The sequence below is a fragment of the Pectinophora gossypiella genome, chromosome 2 (genome assembly GCF_024362695.1).
Source record: "Pectinophora gossypiella chromosome 2, ilPecGoss1.1, whole genome shotgun sequence".
Taxonomy (NCBI): domain Eukaryota; kingdom Metazoa; phylum Arthropoda; class Insecta; order Lepidoptera; family Gelechiidae; genus Pectinophora; species Pectinophora gossypiella.
The window spans coordinates 7,971,905-7,993,510 of record NC_065405.1 but is presented as its reverse complement, the minus strand read 5'-3'; the positions used below and the strand labels follow the sequence as shown (position 1 = coordinate 7,993,510).

At 37.7% G+C, this 21,606-nt stretch overlaps 1 protein-coding gene and 2 long non-coding RNA genes across 4 annotated transcripts in view; 2 read left to right on the top strand and 1 right to left on the bottom strand.

Annotated features, from left to right (window-relative positions):
- Positions 1-21,606, bottom strand: part of LOC126374618 (lachesin-like) — a 95,280-nt gene that overhangs the window by 50,022 nt on the left and 23,652 nt on the right. The gene's annotated exons all lie outside the window — the stretch shown is intronic.
- On the top strand, positions 2,328-2,986 carry LOC126374716 (uncharacterized). Its single transcript, XR_007567478.1, has 3 exons — positions 2,328-2,543; positions 2,629-2,763; positions 2,851-2,986. It is a non-coding gene; the product is annotated as an uncharacterized LOC126374716 (long non-coding RNA).
- On the top strand, positions 3,084-4,781 carry LOC126374707 (uncharacterized). Of its 2 annotated transcripts, XR_007567477.1 has the most exons (6): positions 3,084-3,203; positions 3,305-3,439; positions 4,019-4,145; positions 4,277-4,375; positions 4,493-4,632; positions 4,765-4,781. It is a non-coding gene; the product is annotated as an uncharacterized LOC126374707 (long non-coding RNA). The 2 variants fall into 2 exon arrangements; XR_007567476.1 differs by lacking the exon at positions 4,277-4,375.

The following is a 21,606-nucleotide window of genomic DNA, read 5'->3' as shown; positions in this document are numbered from 1 at the left end:
TACAATACTTTTCAATAGAACACTGTTTCGCATGACACGGTTCCTCAAAAAACATAATATCGTGTATGAGCTAAAAAAAAACTTAGGGTTTTACATGGTTTTATGTTTTCCAGTGGATCTGGTTAGAGCTATGTCACGCTAAATTGTGTTCTTTGCGTTTCTTCTTGCAATACTTTTCAATAGAACACTGTTTCGCATGAGACGGTTCCTCAAAAAACATAATATCGTGTATGAGCTAAACAAAAACTTAGGTTTTACATGGTTTTATGTTTTCCAGTGGATCTGGTTAGAGCTATGTCACGCTAAATGGAGTTTTTTGCATTTCTTTTTACAATACTTTTCAATAGAACACTGTTTCGCATGAGACGGTTCCTCAAAAAACATAATATCGTGTATGAGCTAAACTAAAACTTAGGGTTTTACATGGTTTTATGTTTTCCAGTGGATCTGGTTAGAGCTATGTCACGCTAAATTGTGTTCTTTGCATTTCTTCTTACAATACTTTTCAATAGAACACTGTTTCGCATGAGACGGTTCCTCAAAAAACATAATATCGTGTATGAGCTAAACTAAAACTTAGGGTTTTACATGGTTTTATGTTTTCCAGTGGATCTGGTTAGAGCTATGTCACGCTAAATGGTGTTCTTTGCATTTCTTCTTACAATACTTTTCAATAGAACACTGTTTCGCATGAGACGGTTCCTCAAAAAACATAATATCGTGTATGAGCTAAACAAAAACTTAGGTTTTATATGGTTTTATGTTTTCCAGTGGATCTGGTTAGAGCTATGTCACGCTAAATGGTGTTTTTTGCATTTCTTCTTACAATACTTTTCAATAGAACACTGTTTCGCATGACACGGTTCCTCAAAAAACATAATATCGTGTATGAGCTAAACAAAAACTTAGGTTTTATATGGTTTTATGTTTTCCAGTGGATCTGGTTAGAGCTATGTCACGCTAAATGGTGTTTTTGCATTTCTTCTTACAATACTTTTCAATAGAACACTGTTTCGCATGACACGGTTCCTCAAAAAACATAATATCGTGTATGAGCTAAACAAAAACTTAGGTTTTATATGGTTTTATATTTTCCAGTGGATCTGGTTAGAGCCATGTCACGCTAAATAGCATTTTTGTCATTTCTTCTTTCCATCCTTTATATTATATTAAATAATATTTCATACGGTATTATTTCGTTCTTTAATTTAATGTGTTTTTAGTGCTTCTGAATGTGATTTTGTTTTAAATACTTAGCTTATTAGCATTCATCAGTATCCAAGAATTCATACCACTGCTAATCAATAAACAAACAACGGTCTTAGCGTTTAAATACCGAAAAAACACCTGCCTGTTCATTTATTACTTGTTTTATTAAACAGGAATTTGCATATCGATCGTTTTCAATTAACTTCGAACAGTTACAACTACACGTAAACTGAGCATGTAGTCTATCTACAGCAAGATCGTGACCGCTGACTGCAGCTCTCCTTCTCCCTCCATTTCACTCCCAACCGACATTTTCACCTTTGCTGATATGATTACTCCACAGGATACCTCCATCCCCTGCATACCTGGTCGCTAGATTCGGCTGGCACGTCATATCGGTTTGACAGCCAACTCACGTAACTATTGTTGATCGATCCACAGTCCACTGAAGTGCCTACGATGAAGGGAACAACATGGACAGTTCTACTCCGAATTACTCCAACCCATGCGATGTTCATCCATGCGACAACCCACCTGATCTGAGTGGAACTTAACTGAAGCAAGAGAGTGATGCCTAATTCCATCTGCCAACTAGCTCCACTTCTCTCCCGTGCACCAGTCGCACCCACACCGACGTGTTCATCTTGCCAGTTTTCCTCACACCCGTCCACTTGTCTCTTGAAGATTGGCGTCCACAACACCAACGGTTGGTTAGGTCATGCAAGCATTGTTACAATTGATAAAAACACATATTTTCATTTAGTGAATGTGATAACCTGTACTAATAATTTGGTCAACTTAGCGATGATAACTCAATGTAAGTATTAACAAACTCGGTACGTGTTTGTTATTGTCAATAATATCTTTAAATTATACAACTCGCTTATGTTTGACAATTACTGAGTAATTGCTTTGCTTATTGCATGCTAATTGCTGAAAATTGCTTTTTATTTTAAATTCCTTAGCTAAAAATTGCTTTTCTTTCACATTTCTCTGCTTATTGAATGACTATTGCTAACTCATTAGATAGAACCTACTTCTCATATAAGTAGGTGGATGCGGCCTCGATTAGCGGGGGAACCACATGAAAAAAAGCGAGCTACTGGGTGTACCTCCTGGGTAGTTTGGAAATCACCTAATATATATATGTATATATTTATAAATAAAAGTTAATATATATAAATTAACATTAATTTTTTTTAACAGGAAATGCACAATGCTAAAAACTGCGTAGGAGATTTTAATACAATAGTACTACCAAGCCTGATGTTGGCCGCTATTTCAATGAATGCAGCAGTGTCACAGCTAGCAATCAAAAGTAACAAGATATTGAGGTACGTTAAATGACGATCACGACCACTTTGGCAAATACGTATCGCTATAGACTAAGGAAAAAAATAATATATATTTTATTTACAGGAAATGCAGATGGCAATAAACTGTGTAGGAGTTCATGATTGCAATAGAATAAAATCGACCAAGCCTGAAGTCAGCAGCCCCTTCAATGAATGCAGCAGTGTGACAGCCAGCAATCAAAAGTTACAAGATATCGAGGTACGTTTCATGACGACCACGACTATTTTGGCAAAAACGTATCGCTATAGACTAAGGAAAAAAAATTAATATATATTTTATTTACAGGAAATGCAGATGGCAATAAACTGTGTAGGAGTTTATGATTGCAATAGAATAAAATCGACCAAGCCTGAAGTCAGCAGCCCCTTCAATGAATGCAGCAGTGTGACAGCCAACAATCAAAAGTTACAAGATATCGAGGTACGTTTCATGACGACCACGACTATTTTGGCAAAAGCGTATCGCTATCGACTAAGGAAAATAAATTATATATTTTATTTACAGGAAATGCAGAAGGCAAAAACTGCGTAGGAGATCATTAATACAAAAGTATTATATAAACCAAACCTGATGTTGCCAGCTCCTTCAATGAATGCAGCAGTGTGACAGCCAGCAATCAAAAGTAACAAGATATCGAGGTACGTTACATGACGACCACAACTATTTTGGCAAAAACGTATTGCTATCGACTAAGGAAAATAAATTACATATAATATTTAATTATATATTTTATTTACAGGAAATGCAGAAGGCAAAAAACTGCATAGGAGATCATTAATACAATAGTATTATATAAACCAAGCCTGATGTTGGCCGCTCATTCAAAGAATGCAGCAGTGTGACAGCCAGCAATCAAAAGTAACAAGATGTCGAGGTACGTTACATGACGATCACGACCACTTTGACATAAACGTATCGCTATAGACTAAGGAAAAAAAATGTAATATACAGGGTGTTAGTGACATCGTAACGAAAACTTTGAGGGATGATGGAGACCATGATTATGAGATGATATCAAGTGGAATTTTCCGTCGCAAAAGTATGGAACAGAAAATAACTTAAAAAAAAACAAAAATTTTCATGAATTTTCCGACTGAAAATTCCACTTGATTTCAACTCAGAATTATGGTCTGAATCATCCTCCTCAGTATTTGTTACGGTGTCACTAACACCCTTACCTACTTGTATGGCTACAGTATGTACTTGTGCGGGGTGTAAGTGACATCGTACCGAATACAGAGGGGGATGATTCACCTGATTATTCTGAGTTAATATCAAGTGGAATTTTTCATCGCAAAAGTATAGAATTGAAAATAATTTAAAATAACTAAAAAAAAAATCATGAATTTTGCGACGGAAAATTCCACTTGATATGAACTCAGAATCATGGTCTGAATCATCCCCATCAGTATTCGTTACAATGTCACTAACACCCTGTATATTTTATTCACAGGAAATGCAGAGTGCAATAAACTTTGTAGGAGATTATGATTGCAATAGAATAAAATCGACCAAGCCTGAAGTTCTTCAATGCACGCAGCAGTGTGACAGCCAGCAATCAAAAGTTACAAGATATCGAGGTACGTTACATGACGACCACGACTATTTTGGCAAAGACGTATCGCTATCGACCAAGGAAAAGAAATTATATATAATATTTAATTATATATAATATTTAATATGTATTTTATTTATGCAATAAACTTTGTAGGAGATTATGATTGCAATAAAATAAAATCGACCAAGCCTGAAGTTCTTCAATGCACGCAGCAGTGTGACAGCCAGCAATCAAAAGTTACAAGATATCGAGGTACGTTACATGACGACCACGACTATTTTGGCAAAGACGTATCGCTATCGACCAAGGAAAAGAAATTATATATAATATTTAATTATATATAATATTTAATATGTATTTTATTTATAGGAAATGCAGAAGGCAAAAAACTGCGTAGGAGATTATTAATACAATAGTATTATATCAACCAAGCCTGATGTCGGTAGCTTCTTCAATGAATGCAGCAGTGTGACAGCCAGCAATCAATAGTGATAGTGACAAGAATCTAGGTACGTTACATGACGACCACGACCACTTTGGCAAAAACGTATCGCTATCGACTAAGAAAAGGATATTATATCTATACGTTATTATAAATATACGTTATTATAAATAAATTAATATTATTTTATTTTTAACAGGAAATACAGAAGGCAATGAAGCAGATGTCATCAAAGAAGATCTTTGTTCCTGCAATGTTTCCGCAGACGATACATCCAACAGAGCGAAGTGGAAGGAAAAGACTCGGAAAAAAGACCCCACCACCATATGGGAACAATGCAAGGGAGAGAGAGAGAATATAATTTTATATTTTTATTTTTTGATAACATAAAATAAACCAACAATATCCTACACATTTTTTTTATTTCTTTTTGTGTCTGTCTTAATAGTTATTACAAATCTGTGATGCGAAACAAACTATACGAAAACGTCAATCCACGTACAACGCCCGCGAAGCTGCTTTAGCAGCGAGCGCACTTAGCACCATCTAGTTATAATATATATAGCTACAAACCCACTGACTGACTCACTCACTGACTCACTGACAGGGTTGTTCTCCCAGAAGGAGCGTCGGGTGGTGAAAATGATGTATGGGGGGTGTGATCGGGACCTCCCGGTGAGTATGGGAAAACTTCCAGATCATGGAAAACTGCTCCGCATCAGGGAGACACCCTACGGCCTGGCAAAACTATCGCACCGGGGACAATTATTTTTTCACAGAACCTATTTAAATCTTGGTCAAATTCGATCGTGAGTGGAAAAAAATCAAAATGGCGGAAAAACAAGATGGCCGCCATACAAAATTTTGTTTTTTCAGAAAATGTCTCGGGAGCAAAAGCAATGTATGGGAGCGTAATCGGAAGGTCATGTTGAGTATGTAAATACTTCTTGATCTTCGGAAACTGCTCCGCATCAGGGAGACCCCTACGCCTGGAAAAACTATCACACCTGGAACTATTCTTTTTCCACAAGACCTATTTAAATCTTGGTCAAATTTTATACCCGGTCAAAAAAACAAAATGGCGGAAAATCAAGATGGCTGCCATACAAATTTTTAGTTTTTCCTAAAAATGCCTCGGGGGTAAAAATGATGTAAAGGAATGTGATCGGAACGTCATGTCGAGTATGAAATACGTCTGGGTTTTCGATAGCTGCTCCGCATCAGGGAGACACCCTACGACCTGGCAAAACTATCGCACCTGGAACTTTTTTGTTTACACGAAACCTATTTAAATCTTGGTCAAATTTTATCGCCGGTGAAAAAAAAAAATCAAAATGGCGGAAAAACAAGATGGGCGCTGTACAAAATTTTGTTTTTCCAGAAAATGTTTCGGAAGTAAAAGTGATGTATAGGGGTGTGATCGGAACGTCATCTCGGAAAACTGCTCCGCATCAGGGAGACACCCTTCGGCCTGGCAAAACTATAGCAGCTAGAACTTTTTGATTTCACGAGACCTATTTTAGTCTTGGTCAAATTCTATCGCGGTAAAAAAATGGCGGGAAAACAAGACACGCGAGCAGCTTGCTGCGAGCGAACCACGCGACATCTAGTTATAATATATATAGCTACAAACCCACTGACTGACTCACTCACTGACTCACTGACAGGGTTGTTCTCCCAGAAGGAGCGTCGGGTGGTGAAAATGATGTATGGGGGGTGTGATCGGGACCTCCCGGTGAGTATGGGAAAACTTCCAGATCATGGAAAACTGCTCCGCATCAGGGAGACACCCTACAGTCTGGCAAACTATAAAACCTGGAGCAATTTTTCTTTCGCGAAACCTATTTAAATCTTGGTCAAATTCAATCCCGGTGAAAAAAAATCAAAATGGCGGAAAAACAAGATGGCCGCCATACAAAAATTTTCGTTTTTCCTGAAAATGCCTCGAGAGTAAAAATGATATAAAGGGATGTGATCCGATCGTCATGTAGAGTATTTCAATACTGCTCGAACTTGAAAACTGCTCCGCATCAGGGAGACACCCTACGGCCTGGCAAAACTATAAAACCTAGAGCACTATTTTTTTCACGAAACCTATTTAAATCTTGGTCAAATTCATTCCCCGGTGAAAAAAAACCAAAATGGCGGAAAAACAAGATGGCCGCCATACAAAATTTTGTTTTTTCCCGAAAATGCCTCGGGGTAAAAAATGATGTATGAGGAATGTGATCGAAACATCATGTTGAGTATGGAAATACTTTTCGACCTTCGAAAGCTGCTCCGCATCAGGGAGTCACCCTAAGGCGTGGCAAAACTATCGCACCTGGAACATTTATGTTTTCACGAAGCCTATTAAAGTCTTGGTCAAATTTTATCGCCAGTGAAAAAAAAACAAAATGGCCGAAAACAAGATGGCCGCCAAACAATTTTTGTTTTTCCAGAAAATGTCTCGAGTGTAAAAATGATGTATAGGGGTGTGATCGGAACGTCATCTTGGAAAACTGCTCCGCATCAGGGGTCACCCTACGGCCTGGCAAAACTATAGCACCTAGAACTTTTTTGATTTCACGAGACCTATTCAAGTCTTGGTCAAATTCTATCGCGGTAAAAAAAAATGGCGGAAAACAAGACACGCGAGCAGCTTGCTGCGAGCGAACCACGCGACATCTAGTTATTAAACTATATATAGCTACAAACCCACTGACTGACTGACTGACTCACTGACTGACTCACTGACAGGGTTGTTCTCCCAGAAGGAGCGTCGGGGGGTGAAAATGATGTATGGGGGTGTGATCGGGACCTCTCGGTGAGTATGGGAAAAATCCCAGATCTTGGAAAACTGCTCCGCATCAGGGAGACACCCTACGGCCTGGCGCAACTATTATTCCTGGATCAATTTTTTTTTCGCAAAACCTATTTAAATCTTGGTCAAATTCTATTGTCGGTGAAAAAAAATCAAAATGGCCGAAAAAACAAGATGGCCGCCATACAAATTTCGTTTTTCCAGAAAATGTCTCGGAGGTAAAAATGATGTATAGGAATGTAATCGGAGTGTCAAGTTGGATATTGAAATACTACTCGATTTTTGAAATCTGCTCCGCATCAGGGAGACACCCTACGGCCTGGCGAAACTATCGCACCTGGAACGATTATTATTTCACAAAACCTATTAAAATCCTGGTCAAATACAATCCTAACTGAAAAAAAACCAAAATGGCGGAAAAAACAAGATGGCCGCCATACAAAATTTTCGTTTTTCCCGAAAATGCCTCGGGGGGTAAAAATGTTGTATGAGGAATGTGATCGAAACATCATGTTGAGTATGGAAATACTTTTCGATCTTCGAAAGCTGCTCCGCATCAGGGAGACACCTACAGCCTGGCGAAACTATCACACCTGGAACTTTTTTGTTTTCACGAAGCCTATTAAAGTCTTGGTCAATTTTATCGCCAGTGAAAAAAAAAACAAAATGGCCGAAAAACAAGATGGCCGCCATATAAATTTTTGTTTTTCAGAAAATGTCTCGGGTGTAAAAAATATGTATAGGGGTGTGAACGGAACGTCATCTTGGAAAACTGCTCCGCATCAGGGAGACACCCTACGGCCTGGCAAAACTATAGCACCTAGAACTATTATTATTTCACGAGACCTATTCAAGTCTTGGTCAAATTCTATCGCGGTAAAAAAAATGGCGGGAAAACAAGACACGCGAGCAGCTTGCTGCGAGCGAACCACGCGACATCTAGTTATATTATATATAGCTGGAGACCCACTGACTGACTGACTGACTGACTGACTGACTCACAGACATAATTGTTCTCCCAGAAGGAGCGTCGGGGGGTCAAAATGATGTATGGGGGGTGTGATCGGGACCTCCCGGTGAGTATGGGAAAAATCCCAAATCTTGGAAAACTGCTCCGCATCAGGGAGACGCCCTACAGTCTGGCGCAACTATTATACCTGGATCATTTTTTTTTTTCGCAAAACCTATTTAAATCTTGGTCAAATTCTATTGTGGGTGAAAAAAAATCAAAATGGCGGAAAAACAAGATGGCCGCCATACAAAATTTAGTTTTTCCGGAAAATGTCTCAAGGGTAAAAATTGTGTATGGGAGTGTAATCGGAGTGTCTTGTTGAGTATGGAGACACTTCTCTTTCTTCAAATCTGCTCCGCATCAGGGAGACACCCTACGGCCTGGCAAAACTATCGCACCTGGAACGATTATTTTTTCACAGAACCTATTTAAATCTTAATCAAATTCTATCGTGAGTGAAAAAAAATCAAAATGGCGGAAAAACAAGATGGCCGCCATACCAATTTTTAGTTTTTCCTGAAATTGCCTCTGGGATAAAAATTATGTATGAGGGTTTTGATCGGAACGTCATGTAGTAGAGTACGGGTATACTTCCAGGTTTTCGAAAACTGCTCCGCATCAGGGATACACCCTACGGCCTGGCGAAATTATCGCATCTGGAACTTTTTTGTTTTCACGAAACCTATTTAAATCTTAGTCAAATTTAATCGCCAGTGAAAAAAAAACAAAATGGCCGAAAAACAAGATGGCCGCCATACAAAATTTTGTTTTTCCAGAAAATGTGTCAGAGCTAAAATTGATGTATAGGGGTGTGATCGGAACGTCATCTTGGAAAACTGCTCCGCATCAGGGAGACACCCTACGGCCTGGCAAACTATTGCACCTAGAACTTTTTTGATTTCACGAGACCTATTTTAGTCTTGGTCAAATTCTATCGCGGTAAAATATGGCGGGAAAACAAGACACGCGAGCAGCTTGCTGCGAGCGAACCACGCGACATCTAGTTATTAGTATAAAGTTTCATCCAGTTGAGGAAAATAATATTCGATACCGTCTACAGGTGTTACGTGACGGGATTAGGAAAAAAATCGTATTCAATTCAAATTCAAATTCAAATCAAATTCAAAAATATCTTTATTCAGTAGGTAACATAGTTACACTTTGAATCGTCAATTTTACATAACGAACGTCTCATCCGCCTAAAACTACTGCAGCTTCACAACCTGTATAGCCGGGGAAAAGAAGCTGCAAGAAAAACCTCGGCACAGGGCCCTAGACGTTCTTTAAAAAAAAAAACATAAAATATTGGTATACAATTGAGTAATTTAGCTGCCTAATATCAGTTCTCAGACAGTTAATCCCATGCATTCATATCTTCTAAATAATCACTAACTTTATAATAACCTTTTTTGTAAAGTTTTTGTTTAACTACTGTCTTAAAACAGTTGAAAGGCAAATTCTGAATGTCTATGGGAATCTTATTGTAAAAACGTATACATTGCCCCTTAAAAGATTTAGTAATCTTATGTAATCGACTGACTTGTAAAGCAAGTTTATTTTTGTTCCTGGTATTAACAATGTGCCGATCGCTATTTTTTGCAAATAATCCTATATGTTTTTTTACATATATTAAGTTTTCAAAGATATATTGTGATGCCAAAGTTAAAATATTAATTTCTTTAAATTTATTTCTAGTGACATCTTGGGTCCCAATTTGTAAATCGCCCGAATGGCTCGCTTTTGCAGAACAAAAATGCTGTTCATATCTGCAGCATGACCCCACAGCAAGATGCCGTACGACATTAGACTGTGGAAGTAGGCAAAATAAACTAATTCTTGTAATTTATACTGTGGGCACTCTTTTATGTGTGGTGTAAAATGTGTTGAGAAGCGAGCGACATAATCATAGTCATTTATTGCAAGTCACTGTTTTACATAGGCGGTATACAAGATCTGGTAGGTACATTGTGACGCCCTGCTGGGGCACAGCAACTTAGCATAACATTTATTAAGTGGTCAGAATTTACATTCATACAATAAGCCTTAACCAATTATCTACTCAACAATTTATGTAACATATTATATGTAAGTACTCTAGTATAAATTATATAAGTATTATTAACATTTTATCAAGAAATAACTTTTAAAGAATTATACATTGAAGTTCTATGCATCTACCAACCGCATAGAGCAACACGGACCTCCGCGGCCCGGAGACGAGCCGTCTAGCAGACGCAATTATTTTGATTCAACAGTTCTAAAACTATCTTTATCTCTTTCTTGTACTGATCGCAAGTGAAGGACAGCTCTATTTTTATATGTGTCAAACTTCATTAATGTTGTTTTTCTTCTGCGAAAATCGTCATCATTATGTGCGAGATTTTACGAAGCCCTAAAATGTCATCATGTTTTAAATATTAACCGCCTTTCCATTAAAAAAACAAGCGGGAACGCGTGGAAGCACAGTTCAATCAAACAATTTAATAATTGGATTCAATTTTGCTTGGCTGTCAATTACTATACTCACGTTCACCGCTTGTTAATTTTTATATTGGTATGGAGTAACCTCATAACCTGATTTTCTTCCTCCCAAGAAAAATCGAGAAAATGCTCGTAATAGCGCGAGCATTTTTCCGCTTGGTCTACGCTCACTCAAAGCACATACTCGTACCAAACACTCCTTAAAAAGCTCCTTACACAGACGCTACACACACATGAAGATTCGTCCACGTATAAGGTACAATCAAAGAGCAAAAGTGCAGTTTTATTGGTGAAATTATGAACCATTAGTTTTTATAATTATAAAATTTACATATTTGTAGGTGTTTTTGTCTATGACAGAAACGATATGTAACCAGAAGGTCTTAAGTGCAACCAGCTAATTTATTACTTTGCAAGAAACTGATTGGACTTTTGCACTTTATCGTACGTTTTTGTTCACGCATATCTAAGCTATATAGGGGGTGAGGTGAGGTAACTAGGATCGGTGCGGGGTGCCCCTTCTATAGGTAGCGGATATTATTGTTTAATCTATGCATATCAGGGTCTATTTGACATTTGCGCATAAAAAAGTAAGTGCGTAATGCCAGAAAATGTCCAAAAGCAATATTGCTTTTTTAGACGAATTGCTTTGATACTTACAGTGTTTTAAGTTTACGCGGTTATTATCATTAAAAACATAATGACGGGTTCTTACCGCGTTTAAATCTGGGATATGAGAACTTTTTTAATCCTACAGATCGCTATGAGCTTATAACTTGTCCCAGAACCTTTTAGTTTTTCTGTGAAGACAACTTCGTTACGGTATCGAATGTCCGATTCTTCTTCCAAACGAATTTGGTGCGAATAATTATTTTTATTATCTTCTCAGCTTAAAGTATTGGCGATAGTACTGGTACTGCTACACTGCTATTATAAAATTTTATTCAATAATTTATTATCTATTACAACCTCCGTGGTGTAGTGGTTCGAGCGTTAGGCTCACGATCTGGAGGTCCGAGTTCGATTCCCGATGGGGACATTGTCGAAATCACTTTGTGAGACTGTCCTTTGTTTAGTAAGGACATTGGAGGCTTGAAAAAGTAAAATGATTCCGTGCTTCGGAAGGCACGTAAAGCTGTTGGTCCCGGCGGGCTACTAGCCCAAACACCTCCACCAACACAGTGGAGCAGCGTGGTGGAGTATGCTTCATACCCCCTCCGGTTGATTGAGGGGAGGCCTATGCCCAGCAGTGGGACGTGTGCTGTTTATGCATTATGCAATTTATTATCTGCAAATGGTAAAATATTTCAATAACTTATGTGCCATTAAAAAAAAGGAGGAGGAAGGGAAGGCGGAGGCTAGACAAGACAAGGGTGCCTGCTGATTCCAGGGGGGGTAAAAAGGCCTTGTTGTCGAAATGGATAACATGCGTGCCACGTGATTTTGTTCGTATTTTGACATAAATAGCCTATATACGTCCCACTACTGGGCACAGGCCTCCTCTCAATCAACCGGAGAGGGTAATTTTTTTTTAAAAGGACAACATGACTTATTTGGGTTCACATATCGGCAGCAATCGACAAAACGACATTATAATACCGTCAGAATGGATAAAATGACAGACAAAATTTATAACACCAGTGTAGAATTGCTAGAAGGAAATCTTTTGCAATTAATTGTAAATTGAAGTGAAAGTCCAACCTAATTTCACAGTTCTCTAACAATTGATTAGATTAGAGTTATAGGCGTGTTTAATTTGATTTAAATAGAATTTATTTTGATTTTGTGAAACACTTCTAGAACAGCATTTCTGTAAGGAATGCATTTGCTTAATGTTAAATTGCATGGAACAATTTTATTGTGATCAATAGTCGTAAACAATTTCGCATGTACTTAAAGTAATTCGCGTCCCATCCCGTGCTCCAATGCATAAACTTCTTTCACCCTAAGGTTGCCTGGCAGAAATTGCTGTTTAGCAATAAGCCGCCTATTGTGCTTATTTTATTCGTATGTTTATGTCCTTTGTATATGTCGTTGTGCAATAAAGCATTTTTGATTGATTGATAAATTCAACATCTCCCTAACATTATCTCGTTTTTCACATGGTCCGCTTATCTAACCTGAAGATTTGACAAGTCCGGTTTTTCACAGAAGCGACTGCCTGTTTAACTTTCCAACCCGTGAAGGGAAAACCGGCCCAATACAGGTTACGTCACATACCTCCGAAAATGCATTTCTCGGGAATATGGGTTTCCTCACGATGTTTTCCTTCACAGCTGAGCACGTGATAATCATATATTATCCAAACATGAATTCGGAAATAAATTCGACACGCATTGGTTTAGGCCTGTGCTGGATTCCAACTTGCGACCTCAAAGTGAGAGGCAAGCGTTCTATCAACTGAGCTACCACGGGCTTAAAGTAATTTGATTTTTGTATAATATAATTAGTATTTCACGTTTCCGTCATGTTAAGTTACATAATTATACTCGTGCCTTAGCATATTATATATCACAACTCGGGCACTCCATACAAAAATCTTTACCTTACCTTGTCCGCTTTACCCCGAACACATATTATAATACTCTTACTCGCTTTAGCTTCGACCTAGTTCGACGATCGAACTAATGAGAAAAATAATTCTCACTAGTTCGACGATCGAACTAATGAATCGAACTAGTGAGAACAAAGGATTCATTAGATAAATATCTTTAAATAAATATTCATCAATAATATTGTTATGTTTATCACAATAGCACATAGTAGAGGCATTCGTTCTACAAATACACACATTGTCACCTTCTCAAATGGAGAGCGCCGGTTCGTACCCCGGTGCCGGACTTGCCCCAATGGGTTATTCTTTTTTTGTTGTGTGGGTTGTGAGGTCAATTACCAACCCCATCAACCCTAGTGTCATGGTCATTATTGAGCCGCCAAAGGCCCCTATGACTCATGTAACGACTACTAGCTTACATCAGTAAGTAGTAACCGGGACCAACGGCTAAATGTGCCTTCCGATACACGGATCATCTTCCGTTCAGACAATCAGGTGTTCAGCCTGTAATGAGCGAACCAAACCAGGGATGACAAAATTATTTTTGTAATATGTCCCCGCCGGGACCTCCAAATCGTGAGCCTCACGCTCAAACCACAGGACCACGGAGACCGTTCTTGGTTCAGTATAAATCGTACTAAACCTGTCGGTATCGGGGTTCTGAAGTGTTGTCGCGAGCTGATTGGCCGCCGCTATAGCTAGAGTAATCGGCTCGTCGGGATCGTATATTACGTCCTTCGTGCGTCGATGCTTTTCACACATTTTATACTTTTAAGATATTTTCTACCGCGTTGTAGGGTGCGGTTGCGGACCACATCGGCCTATGAAGCCTGGAGTTGTGCCAAGAATACGCGATGAGTGGCAAACCTGCCAAACTAGGACGGCAACAAGGGCATTTAATTAATTTTTAATTGATTCCGAAACTCCCCACGATGGCACACCGGCTCTTTATTATGAGAACCGATGTTAAGTCGATATTATTGGTATGGAAGTAAACATAATACATGAGTTACTTTCGTATTCATAATATTATTAATATAGATAGATAGGTAAACAAACGAGAAAGTCAGAGAACAGTCACTAAAGGAAATGAAGAGAATGTTTCGATATGAGGGTGTGAGAATACCTTGTAAGTAACAAGTGCAAACCGAAGTAATGTGTTTTCGCACACCGTAGGTAATACATACATAAATTCACTATGGCATTCGATTTGCTTCGATCATGACATACTTCTCTTACTTACTCCACATTCATCAATCCTTTTTTTTTTTGGACATCCCCATATTGGTCAATTACGGTCACAAGCATTAATATGTATACACTTTGGTACCATGTCACATTAACTTTTTTGACAAATTGAACTGTGGTCTCACTAAATGTCAAATATGTTAGTGCGACAGAGTCCTAAAGTGGATACATTATATTGCTCATGACTGTAAGTCCTTTTAGGTCTTCCTCCTTTTACCAAATACCATCCCCTTACATTACATACCTTCTTTTATTTGACATGACTTGTTGCAGATTTGTCATAAATGGCATTAACTACTTGACCGGAGCCTTACATACATACATAAATTCACGCCTATCTCTCACCGGGGTAAGCAGAGAGTATAGAATACCTCTTGCTTCCTCCACATTCACCACACGCCCGCACGCCGCACGCCGCCGCACGCACGCCGGTTCAGATTAGATCTATTAAACCTTTTCTAAGGACATCTCCAATTTGGTCAATGTAAGTCCTTCTTGGTCTTCTTCGAATGTCGTAATAACGTTACAAAGTCGTCCTCATAATAAGCTACCTCGCTGCTACATCTTTTGGAAGTGTTCCAAGTAGGCCACCATTTTATTTTATTACTAGTGTAAGTTCGTTTCAAGTGTTCATTAGCATAAATTGTATCATATTACGCCTCTATGTACTTTTTCAGTGTTTGAAACGTCACTGGTTTTAAAGTTTGAATTTCTATTTTCAGAGATTGTGTTGATGCTTTCTTTTAACTACTCGACAAGCTGCATTATAACTTGCTACTAAAGCTTGTCATTTTAACTTCATATTACTACAGCTTGTCGAATAGTTAAAAGTAGTCAAAAAACTCATTAGTTTTTTGAAATGTAAACGTTATTTAGTCAGTTAGTTTAGTTACAATTGTTTTTGTATTGTAAGATAGAAAACCGTGTTGTTATGAGTTTGTTTTGCCCTTATTTACCCGACCGCGTCAGAGCAAAAATAGGGTTATGTGTTTGACCGCTATGTATGTATGTATGCACGTCTCTTCCAACCTAACTTCTAAACCATTTGGGTCGTGGACTAGGTTCAAGATAAATTATGAAATTCTGATTACTACATAAAGACAGATATAAAACTAAATAAAATTCTTACGAAACAAATAACCTCAAACAGCATTTCCTTTTATGTCTCCCTTTATTCTCACCTCCGTTTTTTATATTAAAACTAGCGAACCGCCCCGGCTTCGCTCGGATGCAATGCTGAGGAAAAAATGTAATTATTTACGACATCACATTAAAAACCTCAAAAATAATAGTATTTCTCCACTATTTAATGGATATTATTATACATTATAAACCTTCCTCTTGAGAACGTTGAAGATAGAGTGATTATCTATTAAAAAACCGCATCAAAATCGGTTGCGTAGTTTTAAAGATTTAAGCGGATAGGGATATAGGGACAGAAAAAGCGACTTTGTTTTATACTATGTAGTGATTATTCTATCAGTAAATCAGGTCGTAATTAGGTATCATAAACTTGACGTGGAAAAACTTCCTTGTAACAATTTCCTTTAAGATATAACTCGGTAGAACTTTGTAATTACAGTCAACGTGTTGCGGAGTAAGTTAATTTGGCTGCGTATTCTCACAAAGGAATAACATTTTAATTAGACGGGTTACATACAGACGAAGTATTTGGTCAGTGTGGTACATAATTAAGACGTGTTTTCTACCTATATAGTATATCTACCTAGCTATATAATATAGTCTGTTTTAAATGAGGGTATTAACACCCATTATTAGCGTTATTATTTTTAACGTTATCGCATTATTTTTTACCTGTTGTATCACTACTGCAGCGCCCTCTGGCGAGCGACGTAACTTTTTTGTTGCCAATTTCAAAATTTGTTTCAAAATGACTACAATCCGCGTCTTCTAACTTTTCCGCACCCCGCAATTTTGTTTTTGTTTAAACCGCTGACGTTATTCAATTCCGTTGTGCCGCAAACACAAACACAAACACACCTATTGTACACACAACAACTCAAAAATACATCATAGCACTGCAAACATTTGAAAAGTGGTGAGTGATAGTTTTAGTTCCCGCGCGACCCCTTGGTAAGTGATTTTACTTTTTGTAAACACTATTTTCATTATTATATTCCCTCCTAACAGCCTCCGTGGTCTAGTGGTTAGAGCGTTAGGTCACGATCTGAGGTCCGGGTTCGATTCCCGATGGGGGACATTGTCGAAATCACTTTGTGAGACTGTCCTTTGTTTGGTTAAGGACGTTTTCAGGCTTGAATCACCTGATTGTCCGAAAAAGTAAGATGATTCCGTGCTTCGGAGGGCACGTTAAGCCGTTGGTCCCGGCTATTAGCCGTAAAAACACCTCCACCAACCCGCAGTGGAGCAGCTGTCGGTGGAGTATGCTCCATACCCCCTCCGGTTGATTGAGGGGAGGCCTGTGCCCAGCAGTGGGACGTATATAGGCAGTTTATGATGATTCCCGCCTAGCCTACGCTCAACACCGGGTGAGAGCCTTCAGCGCTCCCCATTTGTCCGGCCAAGTAGTTAATGCCATCTGCGGCAAATCTACAATAAGTCACGTCAAAAAAAAAAACCTACGCCAGGCTACGTTCTTCAAAAACAATATAGATTGCGTTGTACAATTTTAAACATTTGTAACGGGATAATTACCTATTTTCTCTTTGCTCGGAGTAAAGAAAGAAAAGAAGAAAGAAAGAAACGTTTATTATAAGTACGGTCACGAGTACTAATATGTGTACACTTTGAAACCATGTCACATTAACTTTTTTGACAAATTAAACCGTAAGTCTCATTAAATGTCAAATATGATAGTGCGACTTCTTCTGGACTACATCATTGGACTTCCCACCGAACAGTCTTTAGTAAGTATAATTTAAATTAACCTACCGACTAATTTCTTTTTAATTTTTTTTATTATTATTTTTTTGTACTGTTTTTTTTTCTTCGGTACCTTGACGTTGGCAGAATCATCGTTTCTAAACGATGCAGCCATAAACTTTAAAAAGTGAAGTGAAGTGATAGTGCGACAGGGTTCTAAAGTGGGTACATGATATTGCTCATGACTGTACATAATATTCAAAAATATAACGTTGCTTGATATTTGGATCACATATTAATAGAATTTTGATGCTACCTATATTGCTACTCTTTATTTCGATCAGAATAGTAATAGGTGGAAGATGTGTTGTGCCTGGTTGTAATAACAAGGGTCATCATAAACCCAAATACAAGGATAACAGATGCATGTCTGTTATACATGAAATTAGAAGTTTAAACGAAGGCAACACTGAACAGCGCCATCTATAGTTTATTTGGGGAAGGTAGCAATCGGTGCAGTAATTTCCATGCTACTTTTTAGGGAAAAATAGGGCAGTGGTTTCCCTCTTGCCTTCCGCTCCGCAGTACTCCGTCTGACGCTAGCGGGATGGCGCCCAGAGTAGTCTATTACAAAGCCATACTAGGACTCCTGTCCTCCGCCACTGAATAGATACCAATAGAGTACATAAAATCTAGGATACGCTGATTTTTACCCTCGGGAGGCAAAAAAGCGCTTATGTGATATTAAAGGCGATTAACTGCAAACACATCCTAATTTTATTTTAAGGTTAAAAATGAATGAATAACCCGGGCGAATAAAGTAGGCATCTCGCTCATAGTGCAACCCGTTTGACGTGTGCTGTCAACTTAATTCTATCGGGTTATTGGCCAATCGGAGAGGCCTGTGCTCAGCAGTGGAACATTATATAGGCTATTTATGTTGTGTTATTGGGCAATATAACATTTTGGAAGGGCTTCTTTTCTGCCTAAACTTGACATCATCATCATCAATTTAAGAGCCACGCTCTTGTCGGTGTAGCATTTTCCATTCCAGTCTATCAAAGGCCAATTCCTTGACTTCCCTATAAGACACGACGTTAACCTTTTCTTTAATCTGTTCCATGTAAGCTCTTCTTGGTCTTCCCCTTCCTCTATTGACGCATCTAAACTTGACGCGTCCCATAAATTTTATGCCTAACGATTACCCGTCCTTTTCTTTTTCAGCTGATAAGAAAATGACAGGTATAACTTGAAATAAAATTAGGTGGTGTGTACAGGAATCAGCACCTAAATGTAGACTAATTAGGTATAGCTGCTCTAAATGCTGTGTACCTAAGTGTTTGAAATGTAATGTTTGACAGTAGCTATAGTCGCGAAAGGTAAGTAGTGACCCGCGGTCAAATAATAGCATTCAAACTGAGGCGACCTCAGTCGCAGGTACCACCACCACCATTCTCTGCATTCCCGGTACTTGCTTCAAGTTACAGACACGTAGAGAGAATCATCTAATGACTAATGGGTACCGGCCTCTGTGGACTAGTGGTTGGGAGTTGAGCTCACGAACCGGAGGTCCTAGATTCGATTCCTAGAAGGGACACGTTTAACAATAAATCACTATGTGCGACTGGTTCATTTACGTTGACATGTTTGGTTACTTATTTTAATATTCTTAGTCATATGTTTTAAATATCACTACATAGTATAAAACAAAGTCGCTTTTTCTGTCCCTATATCCCTATGTACACTTAAGTCTTTAAAACTACGCAACGGATTTTGATGTGGTTTTTTTAATAGATAGAGTGATTCAAGGTTTATATGTATAATAACATCCATTAAATAATAATAAAAAAGGTTATTTAGGTAAAATCTACGACACACATATACATTTACAACATTAAAATATAGACACATTAACATAAATATTTAGTTGTAAATAGTGGAGAAATACTGTTATTTTTGAGGTTTTTAATGTGATGTCGTTAATAATTTCATTTTTTCCTCAGCATTGCACCCGAGTGAAGCCGGGACGGGTCGCTAGTTATTTATAAAATACATTAGAGTGAAATGAAGCGAAACCAATTAAACTAGAACATCACTAATTTGACGTTTATTTGTCTATCAGACATCACTATTGGCAATTCTCGGTTCCATCGGCGTCATGAATTTCCCGCTGTTCTGTTAATGGGAACATAAAAGTTATACGAAAGCGGCAAAATCTACCACACGCTCTGCAGATGTAGTCAGTGGTAGGAGATCCCATGCTGCCTACTACGATCTACGATCGAATGAATCGTTAGATGTTTCGTCATTGTTTTTCTTTTTTCTTTTTTCTCTTTTTTGTGTGTTATTTGTTTTTTTGTGATGTGTTATTTGGATAATGACATTGTAAATCATTTTATTATTATTTCATAATTAATGTACCTAATGATTGACATTTAGTTTATCAATTTTATTTTATATTACTATTTGTATGTAATAATTTAAATAACTAAAAATGTAGACCTAATGTTACATGCTGACCATCTGCAAACGGTAATACCAATTTTATTGCGAAAAAATGATTATGAATTCGTGTCGTGACAGTAAAGTGATTAGGAAAATGCTCGTGAGGTTATGTTATGTGTTATGTGTGTATCTAAAATATGATGCGTTTGCCCAGTGCTCCAATCATTACACTTACTAGGAAAGTTGTTTCTTCCTAGTACACCCTTAAAATGAGCCACCCATCGCTTATACTTTGCCCCAAAACTTTAAAACGCAAACTTTCCCAATAAACGTTACCTACCAGGCTTGCGGTCAAAGTTCACATTGTTGCAACCCTCATTGATTTAAACTGCTTTAAACAGCCTCAAACAGGTCTCAACTGGTAAAAACTGGTTTAATCTTTTGCCCCACAGTTGGAAAAGCAAATCGTTTCATTGAAGTTTGGAGTTTTTTGAAACATTTTGGTTCCTTTTGATTGGGAAAGTGCGATTGTGTGTGTTACGTGGTTTGGTTAAAGGTTAAGTAATTGTTTTTCTTGTTTGGAGTGCAGTTCCCTTAATCACACACGGATAGCAAAATAGGAATACATTTGGCTTAGGTAGGAAATTGCGGTTTAGCGGTTTAGCATTAAGGCCGTCTATTGCGCTTATTTTATGCGTTTGTACCTGGCCTTTAAGTTATTTGTGCATTAAAGAATTATTTATTCATTGATAGGTAAATACTACGTAAAACTATCCTTAAATTTATATTTAATTGAAAATACTTACCTATTCGAAAATAACATTTGAAACCCTCCTTGAATCCAACTCGCATCTGGCTGGTTTTGAAAAACTCAAAAAAGTTTTGTCCTCAATCTTTTATTCGTACACGTATGGAATTGTTACATACATAAACTCTCACGCCTGTTTCCCACTGAGGTAAGAAGATTAGAATTCCATTTGCTTTGATCTTGATAATAATAAGTATTTTTAATTTCTGTTCCCGAAATTGAAACACATGTTAAATCGCCTGAACACCTGTAAACTTAAGATAAATCAGAAAATTTTATACACTGCCAACCACAAAAACTATTATCACGCAAAATCTGCGTTGTAAAAAAATACATGGCACCACAAAACAAGGTATGCTCATGCTCAATCCTATGAAAAGCCGCCATTGCTAGCCGTTTGATGACGTAAGTGTTACATACAATTAAATTGGTATCTCCAACATTCCATGGACGTTATTATTGTAAATTAACGCACATTCCCATATTTTTTTTGTGTTTAAATATAAACACAATACTAGCCAGCCTGGCCAGCCTGGCCTGGCTTAGCCTGGCGATTCAGAGGGGTAATGCTGCCAGCCTGTTGGGCACCTTGCCTCGATGTGACGCATTGGAGGAGGTGTTTTATTTATAAGATGTGTTTGTTTTGTTTTTAATTGTTTGAATAAATAAATTACTATCTAGATTGAAAAAAAAAAAAAACACAATACTTAATTTTTATTTTGTTTTTTTTTATTTATTTTTTCTTGTGTTTATGTTTTATTATATTTTTTATTTTTTGTGTTATATAAAATTCATTAAAACTGTAAGTAAATCTTTTTTGTTTAAACATCAAAATTGCCTTGCGAA